This window comes from Carcharodon carcharias, chromosome 20, assembly GCF_017639515.1.
Source record: "Carcharodon carcharias isolate sCarCar2 chromosome 20, sCarCar2.pri, whole genome shotgun sequence".
NCBI lineage: Eukaryota > Metazoa > Chordata > Chondrichthyes > Lamniformes > Lamnidae > Carcharodon > Carcharodon carcharias.
Genome location: NC_054486.1, coordinates 72,376,149 through 72,391,691, shown reverse-complemented (window position 1 = coordinate 72,391,691; position 15,543 = coordinate 72,376,149).

The window sequence follows — 15,543 nt, the reverse complement described above, 5'->3', positions numbered from 1 at the left end:
TTAATGGCCTTATGTGGCCTGTTAATTCTTGGTGGGTGCAGCTCCGGTAATCGCCCGTACCCGTCAACTAAAATATCGCACAAGTGCGCAATGACGTCAGGACGCTTGCCCGATGTCATCGCGTGCTATTTTACGCCTGATTGGGTCGGGCACACGTCTGCCCGCAGGACATAAAATTCTGCCCTTTAATTCCTGTTCACAAAAACACTGTTCTTCCTGTTCTGCCCTTTTATCCATTCTGCCCCCCTTTGCCCCACCCATAGCAGCAGCTCTTGGGACCCTAATCTCTAGCAATCTCTCCCTGAACATTTCTACCTCCTTCGAAAATCGCCTCCGTCAGACATGTAAACTGTCCATTCTTGATACACTATCAGTTTTCCTTAAGCCTTCATCTAATGAATGTTGCTATGTTCCCTTTCTTAAAGACACCAAATAAATGCAGTTAGTTGTTATATACATGGATTTTCAGACAGTGAAAGCTTCTGCACAGGAAATTGTTAGCTAAAATTGAGGTGCACAAAACTAAAGGTAGAATCAGGGAGCTGGAACACGAACATACGAATTAGGAGCTGGCGTACAGCCTGCTCCACCATTTGATAAGATCATGGCTGATCTGAATGTAGCCACAACTCTAATTTCCTGTCTACCCTCTTTACCCTTAGATTCTTGAATGACAAGGGAGTCAATATAACTCAGCCTTAAAAACATTCAGTTATCCTGACTCTACTGCTCTGAGCATGAAAATTCCATAGATTAATGACCCTTGGAGAGGAAAAATTTCTCCTCACTTCCATCTTAAATGAGAGGTCCATCATTTTTAAATTGGTGTCCCCTCATTCTAGACTCTCTCATAAGGGGAAACATCCTCTGAGCATCCGCCCTGTCAAGTCCCTTCAGGGTTTTATAAGTTGCTTCAATGAGATCACCTCTCATTCTTCTAAGCTCCAATGAATACAGGCCCAACATTTCCTCAGAGGTAACCCCTTCATTCCAGGAATCAGCCAAATGAACCTTCTCTGAATTGCTTCTATGCAATTATATCCTTTCTCAAGTAAGGATTCCAAAACTGTACACAATATTCCAGATGTAATCTCGCCAACATGCTGTACAACTGTAGCAAAACTTCCCTATTTCTATATTCCATTCTCCTTGCAATAAACAACAACATTCCATCTGCCATCCTAATCACTTGCTGCACCTGCATACTAACTTTTTGTTATTCATGTATCACGACACCCAGGTCCCTCTACATTGCAACATTCTGCAATCTCTCTCCATTTAACTGCTTTTCTAGTCTTCCTGCCAAAGTGGACAAGTTAAATTTTCCCACATTACACTTCATCTGCCATCTTTTTTGCTCACTCACTTAGTCTATCTATATCCCTTTGCAGATTCTGTGTGTCCTCTTCACAACTTTCTCTCCTACCTATCTTTGTGTCATCAGCAAATTTAGCAACTGTACATTTGGTCCCTTCATCCATAGATAGTTGAGGCCCCAATACTGGTCCCTTTGGCACCCCACTAGTTACTGCTTGCCAACCTGAAAATGACCCTACCCTCTGCTTCCTGTTAGCTAACCAATCCTCTTATCTATGCTAATATGTTATTCCCTACACTATGAGCTCTTATTTTGTTTAAATCCTTTGATGTCACACCTCATCATATGCATTTTGGAAATCCAAGTACACTACATACAGGTTCCCCTTTATTCACATTGCTTGTTACTTCCTCAAAGAGTTAATAAAGTAGTCAAACACAATTTCCCTTTCACAAAACCATGTTGACTCTACCTGATTGTATTAAGGTTTTCTAAGTTAATAAAGGATTCTAGCATTTCCTTATGATAGGTGTTAGGCCAACTGACCTATAGTTTCCTGCTTTCTGTCTCCCTCCTTTCTTGAACACAGGAATTACATTCACTATTTTCCAATCTGTTGGGACCTTTCCAGAATTTTGGAAAATTACGACCAATGCATCTACTTTCTCAGAAGCCACTTCCTTTAAGATTTTAGGTTGAAATCCATCAGGTCCTGGGGACTTTCATTCTAATAATTTTCTTATACCCTTTCCCTGGTGATTGTAATTTTTTAAGTTCCTCCCTCCCTTTCACCTCTTAATTTACAAGTATTTCTGGGATGTTATTTGTATCTTCTGCAGTGAAGACAGACACACAATATCTGTCCAGCGTTTCCACCATTTCCTTATTTCCCAATATTAATTCCCCAGGCTCACCCTCTTAAGGAGCAACACTCACTTTAGTTACTCTTTTCCTTTTTAAATACTTGCAGAAACTCTTACCATCTGTTTTTATATTTCTAGCTAGCTTTCTCTCATACTCTAATTTCTCTGTCATTATTTTTAAAAATTATTTTTGGCTGATTTTTAAGTTCTGTCAAAATTTTCTTACCTACCACTAATCTTCGCAGAAGTGAACTTTTTTTTCCAATTTGACACTACCTTTAACTTCCTTAGCTAACCACAGATGGTGCATCTTCCTCCAAGAGTAGTTGTGGTTCTTTTGCTGAGTATTATGAAGTAACCCCTTAAATGTTTGCCACTGCATCTCTACTGACCTACCCCTTAACCTAATTTCCAAGTTCACTTTAGCCAGCTCTGTCTTCATACCATTGTAATTCCCTTTAAGTTTCGACCCACTCTTCTCTCCCTCAAACTGAATGCAAAATTCAATCATGTTATGATCATTGCTACCTAGAAGTTCCTTTAAACGAAGTAATTAATTAATCCCATCTCATTGTACATTACCAGTTCTACAATAGCCTGCTCTTTGGTTGACTCTAGAAGGTGTTACTCTAAGAAATTGTCTTCAAAAGACTATGAATTAATCTTCCAGGCTACACTTGCCAATCTGATTTGTTTAATCTATATGTAGATTAAAATCACCCATGATTATTCCATACCTTTCATACAAGCCCCTATAATTTAATCTTATATACTCCATCCTGCAGTTTAGCTACTTTTAAGGGACCTATAAACTATTTCCACAAGTGACTTACCTTTACTATTTCTTATCTCTAGCCACTGATTCTACACCTTGATCTTTAGAATTGAGGTAATCTCTCACTGTAAAAGATAAAAACGGGCATTCTCATATTGGCAAACAATGGTAATTGTTGGCCTTTCAGGGAGTGATCAATGCAAGACCCCAGCTTTTCACTTAATTACCCAAATCTTCTTGTTTCCAGGTTGTTGAAGATGCAATGTATGTCTTGAGATCCATGCCAGGTCCATGTGGGAATTGCCCAGGAAGTTTGAACTTCCGATGGGCTGATTCTTTGCTGCCCGGAACCCTCCACAAACGTCTCCGGCTCTGAGCTCAAGATGGAGACTTGGGCTGGAACAGCAGGACTTAATTACATACTCACCCTGGAAATGTTAGACAGTTTAATACCTGTTCTAATAGCTGCACAACTCAACTCAGCACTACAACTGACGCACCAGCAATTGCCTGCCGACCAACTGACTACACCCCCAACTCAACCCCACTATCCCCCGACCATCCGACTACTCCCCTGACCACCCCCAACCCGATTGCACCCCGACTAGATCCGACCATCCCTCAACCAACCACCTACTCTCTGACCAGGCCCAACCATCGTCTTGACCACTACACACTCACCTACACATTCATTAAACGACTTGGACTTTTAAAAACGTATTTCAATTCGGCAGCTAGCGCTGTAAGGGGGAGGAGTGCCCTCTCCTTCTCCAGACTCTACGCTCGCTGGACTTACCTGGGGACGCTGTCAGCCGCGATCGGAAGATCCTGGAAGAAATGGGCAGTATCGTCGGGTCAGTAAAAACTTCGCGGGCAGCGGCAATGCGTCTAGCATTCCCACTGACTGGAAAATCGGGCCTATATTTAAATGGCCGGAATGAGAAGTAGAAAAGAGTTGATCCAAGTATGCAAAAGATACGAAGCTATAAGATACAGTAATTTGTGAAGTAGGGAACGGAAAATTGGAAAAAAGGCTGTTTAAATGATTGGATAACACAGTTTATTAGAAATGAACTTGGGTAGTGTCAAATGATTTAGGGGTCCAGGTATGAACATAGGAACATGAGTAGGTCATTCAGCTAGTTGAGCCTGCTTCCCCAATCAATTAAATCATGGCAGATCATCTACCTCAATGCCACTTTCCTGCACTATCTCCATATCCCTTGATTTATTAGTCTCCAGAAATCTGTTGATTTCTGTTTTGAACATGTTCAATGATTGAGCTTCCGTAGCCCCCTGGGGTAGAGAACTCCAAAGATTCACCACGTTCTGAGTGAAGAAATTCCTCCTCAACTCAGTCTTAAATGGCCTACCTCTAATGAGACATTAAAACTTAATTTGCAGTTGCAAAAATGATCAAAAAAGTCAGTGGGATACTCTGATTCATCATAAATATATAGAGCACTGTTCAGACCTTATTTGCAATATTGTATTCAGTTTTGTAGACCCACTTTAGGGAGGATATTCATAAATATCCTTTTAAGGGAAATAATCCAACAGTCTGAGGGAAACAAGTTACGCTTCGATAATATTCACTGTGGATGAGGAGGTTAATGGGCAATATCATCAAGAATTTTAAATTAATGAAGGAAATTTGATAGGTTTGATAGGCAGGGAAATTCAGAGTAAGAGGAAAGCAACTAGAATCAAAGCAAATTGGATTAAAATCAATTCTAGAAAAGCCATCTTCACACAAAAAACATTTTTATGCAGAGAGTGGTTAAGACCTGAGAGTGTGGTGGAGGCAGATTCAATCTTGGCATTCAAAAGTGAATTGGATAAGCACCTGAAGAGAAGGATTTGCTGGGCTATGGAGAAAGGACAGGTGAGTGAGACTAGCTCAGCTGTTCTTGCAGAGAGCGCACAGACACGAGGCCTAAAAGGCCTCCTTCTGTGCAGTATCCATTCTATGTTTCCATGATTCTATGAATGGTTTGTGAAAAGTGAAACATACTGCCCCAAAAGGTCAAACCTGTTTAAGTATCTCAAAAGCTGATAGATACTTAACTGGGAGGTAAATGTATTGAAGGAAAATGGAAAAAAATGTAAGGAATTATGATTAAAAGAAAGAGCTACCATGGATAATGAAATGGCTGAGCCAGCCTGATGGTCCATCTTTTACAAAAAAATCTAATAAGTGATGCAAGTGTAATGACTATATCTTTCAAGTAGAGTAAATACATCTGCATCTTTTGGCTATCTCGAAATCCAGCAAGCCTGACTTAAATTTACTCAAATCTGTAATTCCACTGTAAGCCCACTGATTCCCACAGCTACCTTAATTACACTTCCTTCCACTTGGCTTCCAGTAAGGACTTGATTCCATTCTTCCAGTTTCTCCATGTCCATCTCCATCTCACCTATTCAGGTGATGCCACTTTCCACACTAGTGTTTCTGATATGTCTTATTTTTTCCTCAGCTGATGATTCCCCTCCACCAATTTTGATAGGGTCATTGACCATCTCCATTCCATTTTTTGGATTTCTGTTCTCATCCATTCCTCTCTGTCCCAGAACCACCCACCAGCCTTCACATTAATTGGATCATCCTCTGCGATTTCCACCACATCCAGGGTCATGCTACTACAAAACATATGCAGTCTCATCTACATTGGGTAAGCCAAGCACGGATTGGGTGACCACTTTGTGGAACATCTCCATTCAGTCCTCAAGCGTAACCCTGAGATTCTAGTTGACAGTCATTTTAATTCTCCACCACAGTCCCACACTGATCTTCTGACCTCAGCCAACTGCACTGTTCCAATGAAGTTCAATGGGAGCTCCCAGAACAGCACCTTATCTTTCAATTAAGCATTTTACAGCCTTCTGGACTCAACATTGGTCATAACTGTAGTATTAGGGTGTTCAGGACCAAAAGGGTTAACGTGGGACTGGGGAAACAGTACTGCAAAGGTAGTGATATAAAGGGAGTCACGTGACTAGTCTAGTAGTTCAGTAGTGGAGTAGCATGTAGTAGGGTATAAGTCTGCATGAATGTAGCCATTCAAAGAGAATACTGTACATATGGAAATAGTTGTGTGTTAATAATAAACAGTTACTGTTCTGACATTCAAGCCTTTGGACCTCTTTTCATGAGACAACCACAACAACATACAACATGGTGGCAGCAGGTGATGGACCCCAAAATCTCCAAAACTAAAGACGACAAAAACTGACCTAAGAAAATTGTGTCAAATTGAACACTTCGAGGGCACAGCTGGAAATCACCAGAGTAGCTCCTTCACAGGCACGGAAACAAGGGCAGAAAAAGAACTCCACCACGCAACTCAGAAGGACTCCCCCAAAGCACATGGATGTTCTTTGTGAAACCCAATTGATAACAGAGCCAGAAGGTCTACTGACAATCCAAAGTGGGTGAGATTAAACTTTGGAAAAGGCTTTAAAAACATTTCATATACAAGGCAGCACTAGCATACTGTTTATTTAAAAAAGCATGGCTGAAGAACGCTGCAGCCTGGTCCAGAGATGGCACCATACCGTGGGCAACAGCACAAAAAGAAAAAAGTTGGAGAGAACTAGAGGCAAAAAACAGCTTAAAACTATACCCATCAGACCCAGCAAAGCAACTAACTGTCAACTATAATAACTTCTAGCGATTTTTCCTGAAAAATTGCCAAAGTTTAAACCAGCTCAGTAATTGTGGCAGCTATCAGAGAGAAAGTTTGGCAAGCGCAAGGAAAGCTGATTACCACAGCACCATGTTAAAAATTTAAAGCAGACTTCCCCGGAGCTGAAAACTGCCATGGATGGAAAATTTACACTGCCAGATCTTTTGGGGCAGATGGAAAGGCCTGACCAAACACAAAATTGAGTCCGATGGAGAAGATGATTTTTAAGATATAGAATAGCATCATGCTTAAATACTAAAACAGAAGTTAAACAGATTAATACACTATTGTATTCAGTTGATCCAAAGCCAATGATATAATAGCCAGACAAGGAATGAATGAAACTTCTGACAAGTTTGAAGAGGTCATGAAACATTTTGACATCTATTTTAATCTCAGAAACAACAACATTTTAGAAAGAGCTAAATTTACTAAGAGAGTTCAAAAGCCTGGAGAATCTGTAGACTTCTTCATAAATGATTAGAGTGATTTAAAGTCTAGGTTGATTTGAGATCACATAGTGGTTGGGACAATAATCTTTCTGACATGCTCCACTCTAATGAAGATTTGACATTGGAAAAAGCCATCCAAATTGTCAGACATTTGGAAGTCCAACAGCAAAACAAATGTATTTTGCATGGTAAAGTTAAATTGTGGTACAGAGCAACCCCAAGAGTCCACTCAAAGCAACAAAAAGACAAGGAAATTCCAGGGCAAGGAAAGCAATATCCATGCTAAATGCAAGTCAAGATGGTGGTAGCGCTGTGGCGCCAAAAGATCCCAAAGGCAAGAGCAGTGCCTAGCAATCATTATGCAGTGCTTCCACTACAACTGGCTGGGGCACTTGGGTAAAATGTGTAAATCCAAAACCTTGAAACACACAGAGGATCACAAGGGAATTAACGAGATAGAAGAAGCATACCAAGAAGACGACCAACTATGTTTTATGGGAGAAATTAAAGATCCCAGAATCACATTTGGAATGCTGACATGTGTGTCAACGGACACATCACAAATTCTAAGTTAGACACGGGAGCCATGTCATGGTCCTGTCGGATCAGGAACTGTGGCTAAAAGACCTCTGGCTATGGGCAACAGACACAGCACTACATGGTCTCAGAGGAATCCAACTACTGGTCACAGGTATGATTCAAGAGCTGCTCCAGTATGGCAACAAGCAAATAATCAAAATTCTGTATGCCATCCCAATCAACCCTTTTCTCTCCTGAGCAGAGAAGTATGCGTTACCCAAACCTCCTCAAAATGGCAGAAGATATCAAAACAGCCACTGTAGTCAACTACACTGAACTGGACACTCCCGAGAGGTTTGCCAGTGCTGATGATCTCAACTTGGACTTCAGTTTGGAATTGTTCTCACTTTTTGCAGAGTCAGTTATTCGAGCTCCTTTGCAGATGGCAGTTACACCAGCCAAACCTCCAGGTGAACAGCAACATACGTTCAAAGAAGATAGAGGAGAAGGAGCAGGAGCAGAAGGTTGAGCCTGAACTTCTGAGTCAAACAGTTGCTGTCACAGAATCAGGAAAAACTACAGGAACAAAGCTGGAGCTTCAAAAGTTCATATGCACAACATGAACTTGATCCTGGAGCAGGAGAGAAGGAACCACTAACTCACCAAGACAAAACTCAGGGGGTACAAGTGCAGATTAAGAAACAGAGTGCATCATTAGAAGCCAAATGGCAGGTTGAGCTCAAGGATGAAATTATAAGACCATAAGACATAGGAGCAGAAATTAGGCCATTCGGCCCATCGAGTCTGCTCCGCCATTCAATCATGGCTGATAAGTTTCTCAACCCCATTCTCCTGCCTTCGCCACGTAACCTTTGATCCCCTTACCAATCAAGAACCTATCTATCTCGGTCTTAAATATACTCAACATTTAAGTAAATGGATGGCCAAACTGGGTTACATAAAAAAAATACCATGCATAGAGCTGAAGGAGCAAGAGACCTCATTCTAACTGACTGGGAACTGCAATCCAGGGGGACAAGACCTGCCCCAAAGAACCACCCAATGACACATTCCAGGCTTCACTTGTTTCTTTGGGCAAAAAAAAGTCTTAAGTCAATACGAGAGAAGGAAAGACATCTCGCAAACTATGACAAGTCCTCAGTTGGTTAATGCTTAGTTTTCTGCACACCCACCCTCCCCTCCCTCCCTCCCCCCAGCAGTGCACATCTGGAGAACAGTTGTAACAGTAGCACCCAAGGCAGTGACTTGCAGGCAAAGGCACAGGCAATTTCTTCTCCACAGGTCACTTGTCTTAAACTTCAGGACTTTGGCCTTGGAAATAAGCATGTTGCAGGGTGTTGAAGGCAGAGATTCTTTTATAGGAGCTGTTGAGGAACATACAAACATTAGGGAGGTAAATCTTCAACTTCCAACAAGAACATGATGGACCCAACTGAAAAAGAAAATCTGAGTCCACTCTATTAATGAACGGAGCAAACATTTCTTCCGGAAGGAAAGGAATAAGCCAAGGAAGACAGATTGCTGAAAAAGAAAAATACAACACTAAGGAGTGCAAGAAGCGAACCAGATGTTGACACACGAGTAAATGAAACATTGACCTAAGTACTACACTTCAACCAAATCAGACCATAGAAGTCGAGTCTCTAACTCTTCCAAACGTCAAACGAACATGATCAGGGAAAATTGTCAAATCTCCAGACCATTTAAATCTGTTAAGTCAGAGGTGAGGTAGGGGGTGGTGAGGGAGAGAAGGGTTGGCATGTAAATATTATAGAAATAGATTTGGATAAAGTCTTGGGAGGAGATATGGTTATTAGGGTGTTCAGGACTGAAAGAGTTATTGTGGGAGTGGGAAAACAGTACCATCCACATGCTGATGTAAAGGGTCACGAGTCACATGACTATAGTCGTTCAGTAGTGTGTAGTAGGGTAGATGTCTGCATAGAGATAGCCACAGCCAAGAGAATACTGTACATATATAAATAGTCATGTGTTAATAACATGTTACGGTTCTGACATACAAGCCTCTAGACCTCTTTATGAGACAATCATAAAAACATACAACAATAACATTTCAAGTCATAACTTCTGCTCCCATTTCTTTGGACTGTGGTTGTTGTTGACTCCCACTTATGCCCCCACCATGTCCATCTTTTATTTCTTTACTTGATCGATTACCATCTTCTTTTGCTTTGCATCATTATCACTTGTGTCACTTAATCTCTCCTGCCTTCCACTCTATTACAGACCTTTCTTGTGAGTCCTTCTCCACTTCTGTACTTGCTTAAAATCTGTTACATATTAATGATTATGAAAGGTTATAGATCTGAAATGTTAATTGTTTCTCTCTCCACAGACGCTGCCTAACTTGCTGAGTATTTCCAACACTCTACTTCATCTTCAGATTTCCTGTCAGCAATATTTTGTTTTTATATCTGCATTCACCCTATTAGACCAAGCCAAGAGTCTAGCCAACGAAAAGAATCTGTTCTTTTGTTTAGACATTTAAGTTTGACCAGCCTCAATTGTGTTTTTTAAAAAATTATGATAAACAAGATGAGGGACAATAATGGTGGAGGAATGAAACACTTGCAATTTTTAGCACCCAGTATCACTAATGACACTCCCAGATCAGGCATAGCACAGTCTGCTTAACTCTGCCCCTTAAGTCAAGACAGCCTCAAAAGAACATCCTTTAAATTGTCTATGATTTTTTTTTTCATTTCCCACCTCTAACATCTTGCAGCCCCTCTGGAGTGGATTGCCAGTTGGTGTCAAACACAGGATAGTTTTGTGCTATATGTATTCATTGAGAAACTGAATTGAACCACACAAACACAATCCACATAGAACCTTTACTGCTAGTGCTAAAGAGCAGGATTCCATCCCATCAGTCGGGGCTGAATTTGAACCTAGCTGACAGAGATCAAAGGCCATTGGCTAACCCACTGCATTGGACAGAGACATAAAGTACAAGTAAAAAGAAATAATACATTTATACAAAGTATTTCGTTTGGCCATAGTTAGAATATCATGTGATGCTTTGGGCACCCCATTTAGAGTAACATTAATGCTATACAGAATGCAAAACATAGATTCACCAGAATGATGCCAGATGAAGTTAACTACGCTTGTGAGGAGAGAATTGAGGTATTGCACTAATTCCACTGGAGCAGAGAAGGTCAACACACATAATAAGGTTTTGTAAAATGATTAAGAACTTTGGGGAAAGACTATTTCCTCTGATTCAGAAGTCAGGGATTTGGGGTTATTCATTTGAAACTGTCAGTAGATAATGAGGGGCTAGAATAAATTTCAACACACAGAGAGGCTGCTGGACCATGGAGTGCTTTAGAGAGTGGTTGAGGCAGAGACTATTCAACTTAATAAGGGAATAATGGTAAGTATTCGAAACAGAGGAAGATACAAAGGAGAGAACAGGGCAGTGGGATTTGCTTTGGATTGCTCTTGGCAGTCACAATAGGTCAAATAGCCTCTTTGTGTGCCGTAAATTTAAAGCTTTAAATGCATTATTGCTAAGCATTGAAGAGGAGCATCAAACTCCCTGGAGCGAATCTAAATTGGCTTCCTTTGTCAGCTTGAAAATTCCAAAAATTATAGGAGGACCACAATGAAGACTAAAAAGCTTTTGAAGTTATAGAACATTCAACCACTTGTTTTCTTTCCTAATGCTCCATTTATATTCTATCAAGACAAAAATTTACTCATGCAGGCCAGCAGCTGTATTATCTATTTGTGCCACTTTTGGGTCAGGGAGAACAGACCCCTGTGCAACTTTACATATAAAATGCTGAGAGCTGTACTCAGCTTGGCTCAGTTGGAGAGTACAATCTTTCAGATGAGATTTTAAACAGAGATTCTGTGGACCATCAAGCAGTAAAAGGTTATTAGCCATTACTGTGGCAGCCATTTTGACTTTCCAGTTCCCAAGGAAGCCCGAGCTCACCAGGAGAATAGGCGGTGGCCTTGCACTTAGGCATGGTTCACAGTGGTAGCCTTTGAGGTTCTCTTGGAAGTAATGAGAGAGAGGAGGGGGGGTCTTTTATCCAGTGGGTGGCAGGAAAAGGCCACCTAGCCAAACCAAGTGGGGTGGCAAATATTGTCAGTAGCCAAAGTTTTTTAAAACCTTTCATGGGAGGTGAGCATCATTTGAGGTGGTGGTGCTGTTAAGAAGAGAGTTCCAGAATTTTCACCAAGCAACAATGAAGGAACAGCAATATTGTTTCAAGTTGGGAGAGGTCTGTGGCTTAGAGGGGAACCTGTAGATAGTCTTTCCATGCATCTGTTGCCCTTGCCCTTCTAGCTGATAAAGATTGCAGATTTGCAAGGTGCTGTCAAAGGAGGCTTGACAAGTTGCTGCAGTGCACTTTGCATATGGTACACACTGCTGCCACTGTCCATCAAGGTGGTAGAGGGAATGGATGTTTAACCTGGTGTATGGGGTGCCAATCAAGTGGGCTGTTTTGTCCTGGATGGTGTTGAGCTTCTTGACTGTGATTGGAGTTGCACCCATCCAGGTAATTGGAGAGTATTGCATGGCCAGGATTTTATGGCATGTCTCCCCTCAGCGGATGCAGTGAGCCACTTAAATCTCCATTCAGCTTGGTGGAACCATAGTATCTTGCCAGGTGGGAGGGGCCGTAAAATCCTGGTCCATCACACTTCTGACTTGCGCTTTGTAATGGTGGACAGGCTTTAGGGAGTCACGAAGTGAGTTACTCAACAGAATTTCCAGCCTCTGACCTGCAGCCACAGTATTTACATGGTTGTTTCAGTTCAGTTGCTAGACAATAGTAACCTCCAGGATATTGATGGTGGGATATTCAGCAACGGAAATGTTGTTGAATGTCCAAGGGGAGAGGGTTGAATCTATCCTGTTGGAGACAGTTAATACTTGGCACTTGTGTGGCACGCTTGTTACTTGCCACTTATCATCCCATGGTCAAACGTTGTCCAGGTCTTGCTACGTATGGATGTGGATTGCTTCAGTATCTGAGCAGTACAGAATTGTACTGAACGCTGTGCAAGCATCAACAAACATTCCCACTTCAGACCTTGTGCTGGATGGAAAGACATTGATTGAAGTAGCTGAAGATGGTTGGGCCTAGGACACTACCTTGAGGAGCTCCTGCAGTGGTGTCTCGGGGCTGAGGTGATTGGCCTCCAACAACCACAACAGTCTTCCTTTGTGCTCTGTATAATTCCAACCTGTGGAGTTCCTCACCCTCTAAACTTAATTCCCATTGACTTCAATTTTGCTTGACTATACTTGGTCAAAAGCTGCCTTGATATCAAGGGCAATCAGTCTCAACTCACTCTTCAGTTCGGCTCTTTAGTCCATGTTTGAACCAAGGCTGTACTGAGATCAGGAGCCAAATGACCCTGGCGGAACCCAAGTTGAGCATCGATGAGATTATTGCAGTGTCAAAACCACCTTTCATTGCTTTGCTGATGATCAAGATTGATGTGGTAATAACTGGCTGGATGGGTTTGTCCTGCTTTTTGTGGACAGGACCTTCTGGACAATTTTCCACATTGTCAGGTGGATGCCAGTGTTGTAATACCGATATTGGAACAGCTTGGCTAGGAGCGAGGCTAATGGAGCACCGGAGGAACTGGATGCAGTGCTGCAAGAGGTTTAATGGCCTTCTTAACTCTGGCAATGTGAGTCCTTCTTCAACCTGAAAATGAGAGTGCATCGCTAGAACCAGATGACACGCCTCCAGCCACCAACAGATGCACCAGTTGTGCAGCGAGGTGTGCACGATGCTTCTGAACAAGGGAGATATGTGCGCCCAGGGTATTTGAGCCATTAATAATGCCCAGAGCCCTAGCACTGTTGAAGACTAGCAACATTGATACATGCACATTTTTAAATAAGCCAATGGCATTGGTGAGAGGCCAGCATTGCCTTACTTCTCTTTTATCCTTGAAAAGGCCACAGAATTCACAGGAGAGGGCGCACAGGAGGCAGAGTGCCTCAGCTCACCATCTTCACAACCATAGAGGCTGCAGCAATGAAAATCACCAGCGTGGTTCTACATGATCCAGTGGGTGATGGAGATGGACATACTTGGAGGAGAGAAGGAAAAGATTTGCAATCTACAGCTGAAGGGGATGGAGTACACACCTCCCCTTCCAACAACATGCCAAAGCCTCAGCTGTATCGGGAAGCCTCATGTTCTTCTCCTTTTGTTCTGTCTTTCCTGCAAAACAGTTACTATAATCAAATAAATTTATTGGCTGTAAAGTACTTTGGGACACCCAGAGGTGATCAAAGTTTCTTGCAAATCTTTTTCTTCCTTATTCAATGATGTCCAACTACTAGTTCCAACCAAAGTATGGCACTGGTGGCTCAATATCATCTCAAACCAAATGTGCAGTTCTTTTATTCATGCATGAATGAAATGATGTAAGCATCAATATCAAGCCCAACATTTATTGCTCATTCCTAACTGCCTTGAACCACTGCAGTTCAAGTGGTGGTGGTATCCCCCAGTGATGTTAGTGACATAGTTCCAAGATTTTGACCCAGTGACAATGAAGGGACAGCACTATCTATTTTCAAGTAAGGATGGTGTGGAACTTGAACAGGAACTAGGAGGTGGTGGTATTCCCACATGCTGCCCTGGTCTTTCCAGGTGGTAGAGGTCATGGGTTTGGGAGGTACTGTTGACAAAGTTTTGATGAGTTGTAGGTCTTATATACAGTACTGTAGCCACAATGCACCAACAGTGGAGGAAATAAATGTGTAAGGTAGTGGATGGGTGTCAATTAATTGGGCTGCTTTGTCCTAGATCATGTTAAGCTTCCTGAGTGTTGTTGAGTTCTTTGGAGTGTTGGAGTTGCATCCATCCAAGGAAGTGGAGAGAATTTAATCAAACTTCTAATTTTACCATGTAGGCTCTGGAAAGGCGTTGGCGAATTAGATGAGTCAGTTGCCACCGAATACTCAGGCCCTGATCTGCTCATGTAGCCATATTCTAGCTATGCTGTTAGTCAACAGTAACCCCCAGAATGCTGATGTACATTTGACAATGTTAATGCAATATAATGTCAAGGGGAGGTGACTAGACTCTCTTGTTAGAGATGGTTATCACCTAGCATTTGTGTGGCACAAATTTTACTTGACATTTATGAGCCCATGACTCAATATTGTCTTGGTATTGCTGCACGTTGGTAAGACCTGTTTCATTATCTGAGGAATTGGAAATGGAACAAAACGCTGTGCAATTATCAGCAAGCATCCCCATTTCTGACCTTATGATGGAGGGAAGATCATTGATGAAGCAGCTGAAGAGGTTGGGCTTAGGAGTAGGCCCAACCATACAGTATAATATGGCTGACTTCACAAAGATCACTGATGACTTCTGGAGAGGCCAGGCATATGATACTGTGTATTTGCTACCAATGTGGTGCAAAAAAAAAACTGTGACTCAATATTTTTAAAATGAGAATTTTGTCTTGTAGTTGAATGCATTGGATAATAAATAATAAACTGGCAAAAGGTTATACTATGTTTTATTGTATTTTATATGCCAAATAATTCAACTTAACATATATTCACATATACACAATTAGATTTCAGGTGACAAACAATATCAGTTATTTAATAAATCAAAATTTAAAACTCAAAAAAACTCTCTCAAAGTTAACACCATTCAACAAGAAACAAAAAGTAAACACACTCTTGAGCCTTGCATGACTGAATCATAAGGTGACATACACAAAAAGGAACAGCAAACAAAGATATTTATAAACACCAAAATACAATACATGGCAGGGCCATTCATAAAAACAAAACATAGAATGTGGTCAAAGCCTATTTCAGCAAAGACAAATTAAAAGTACACACCCATACTTGATTCATTGATAAAGAAACAGT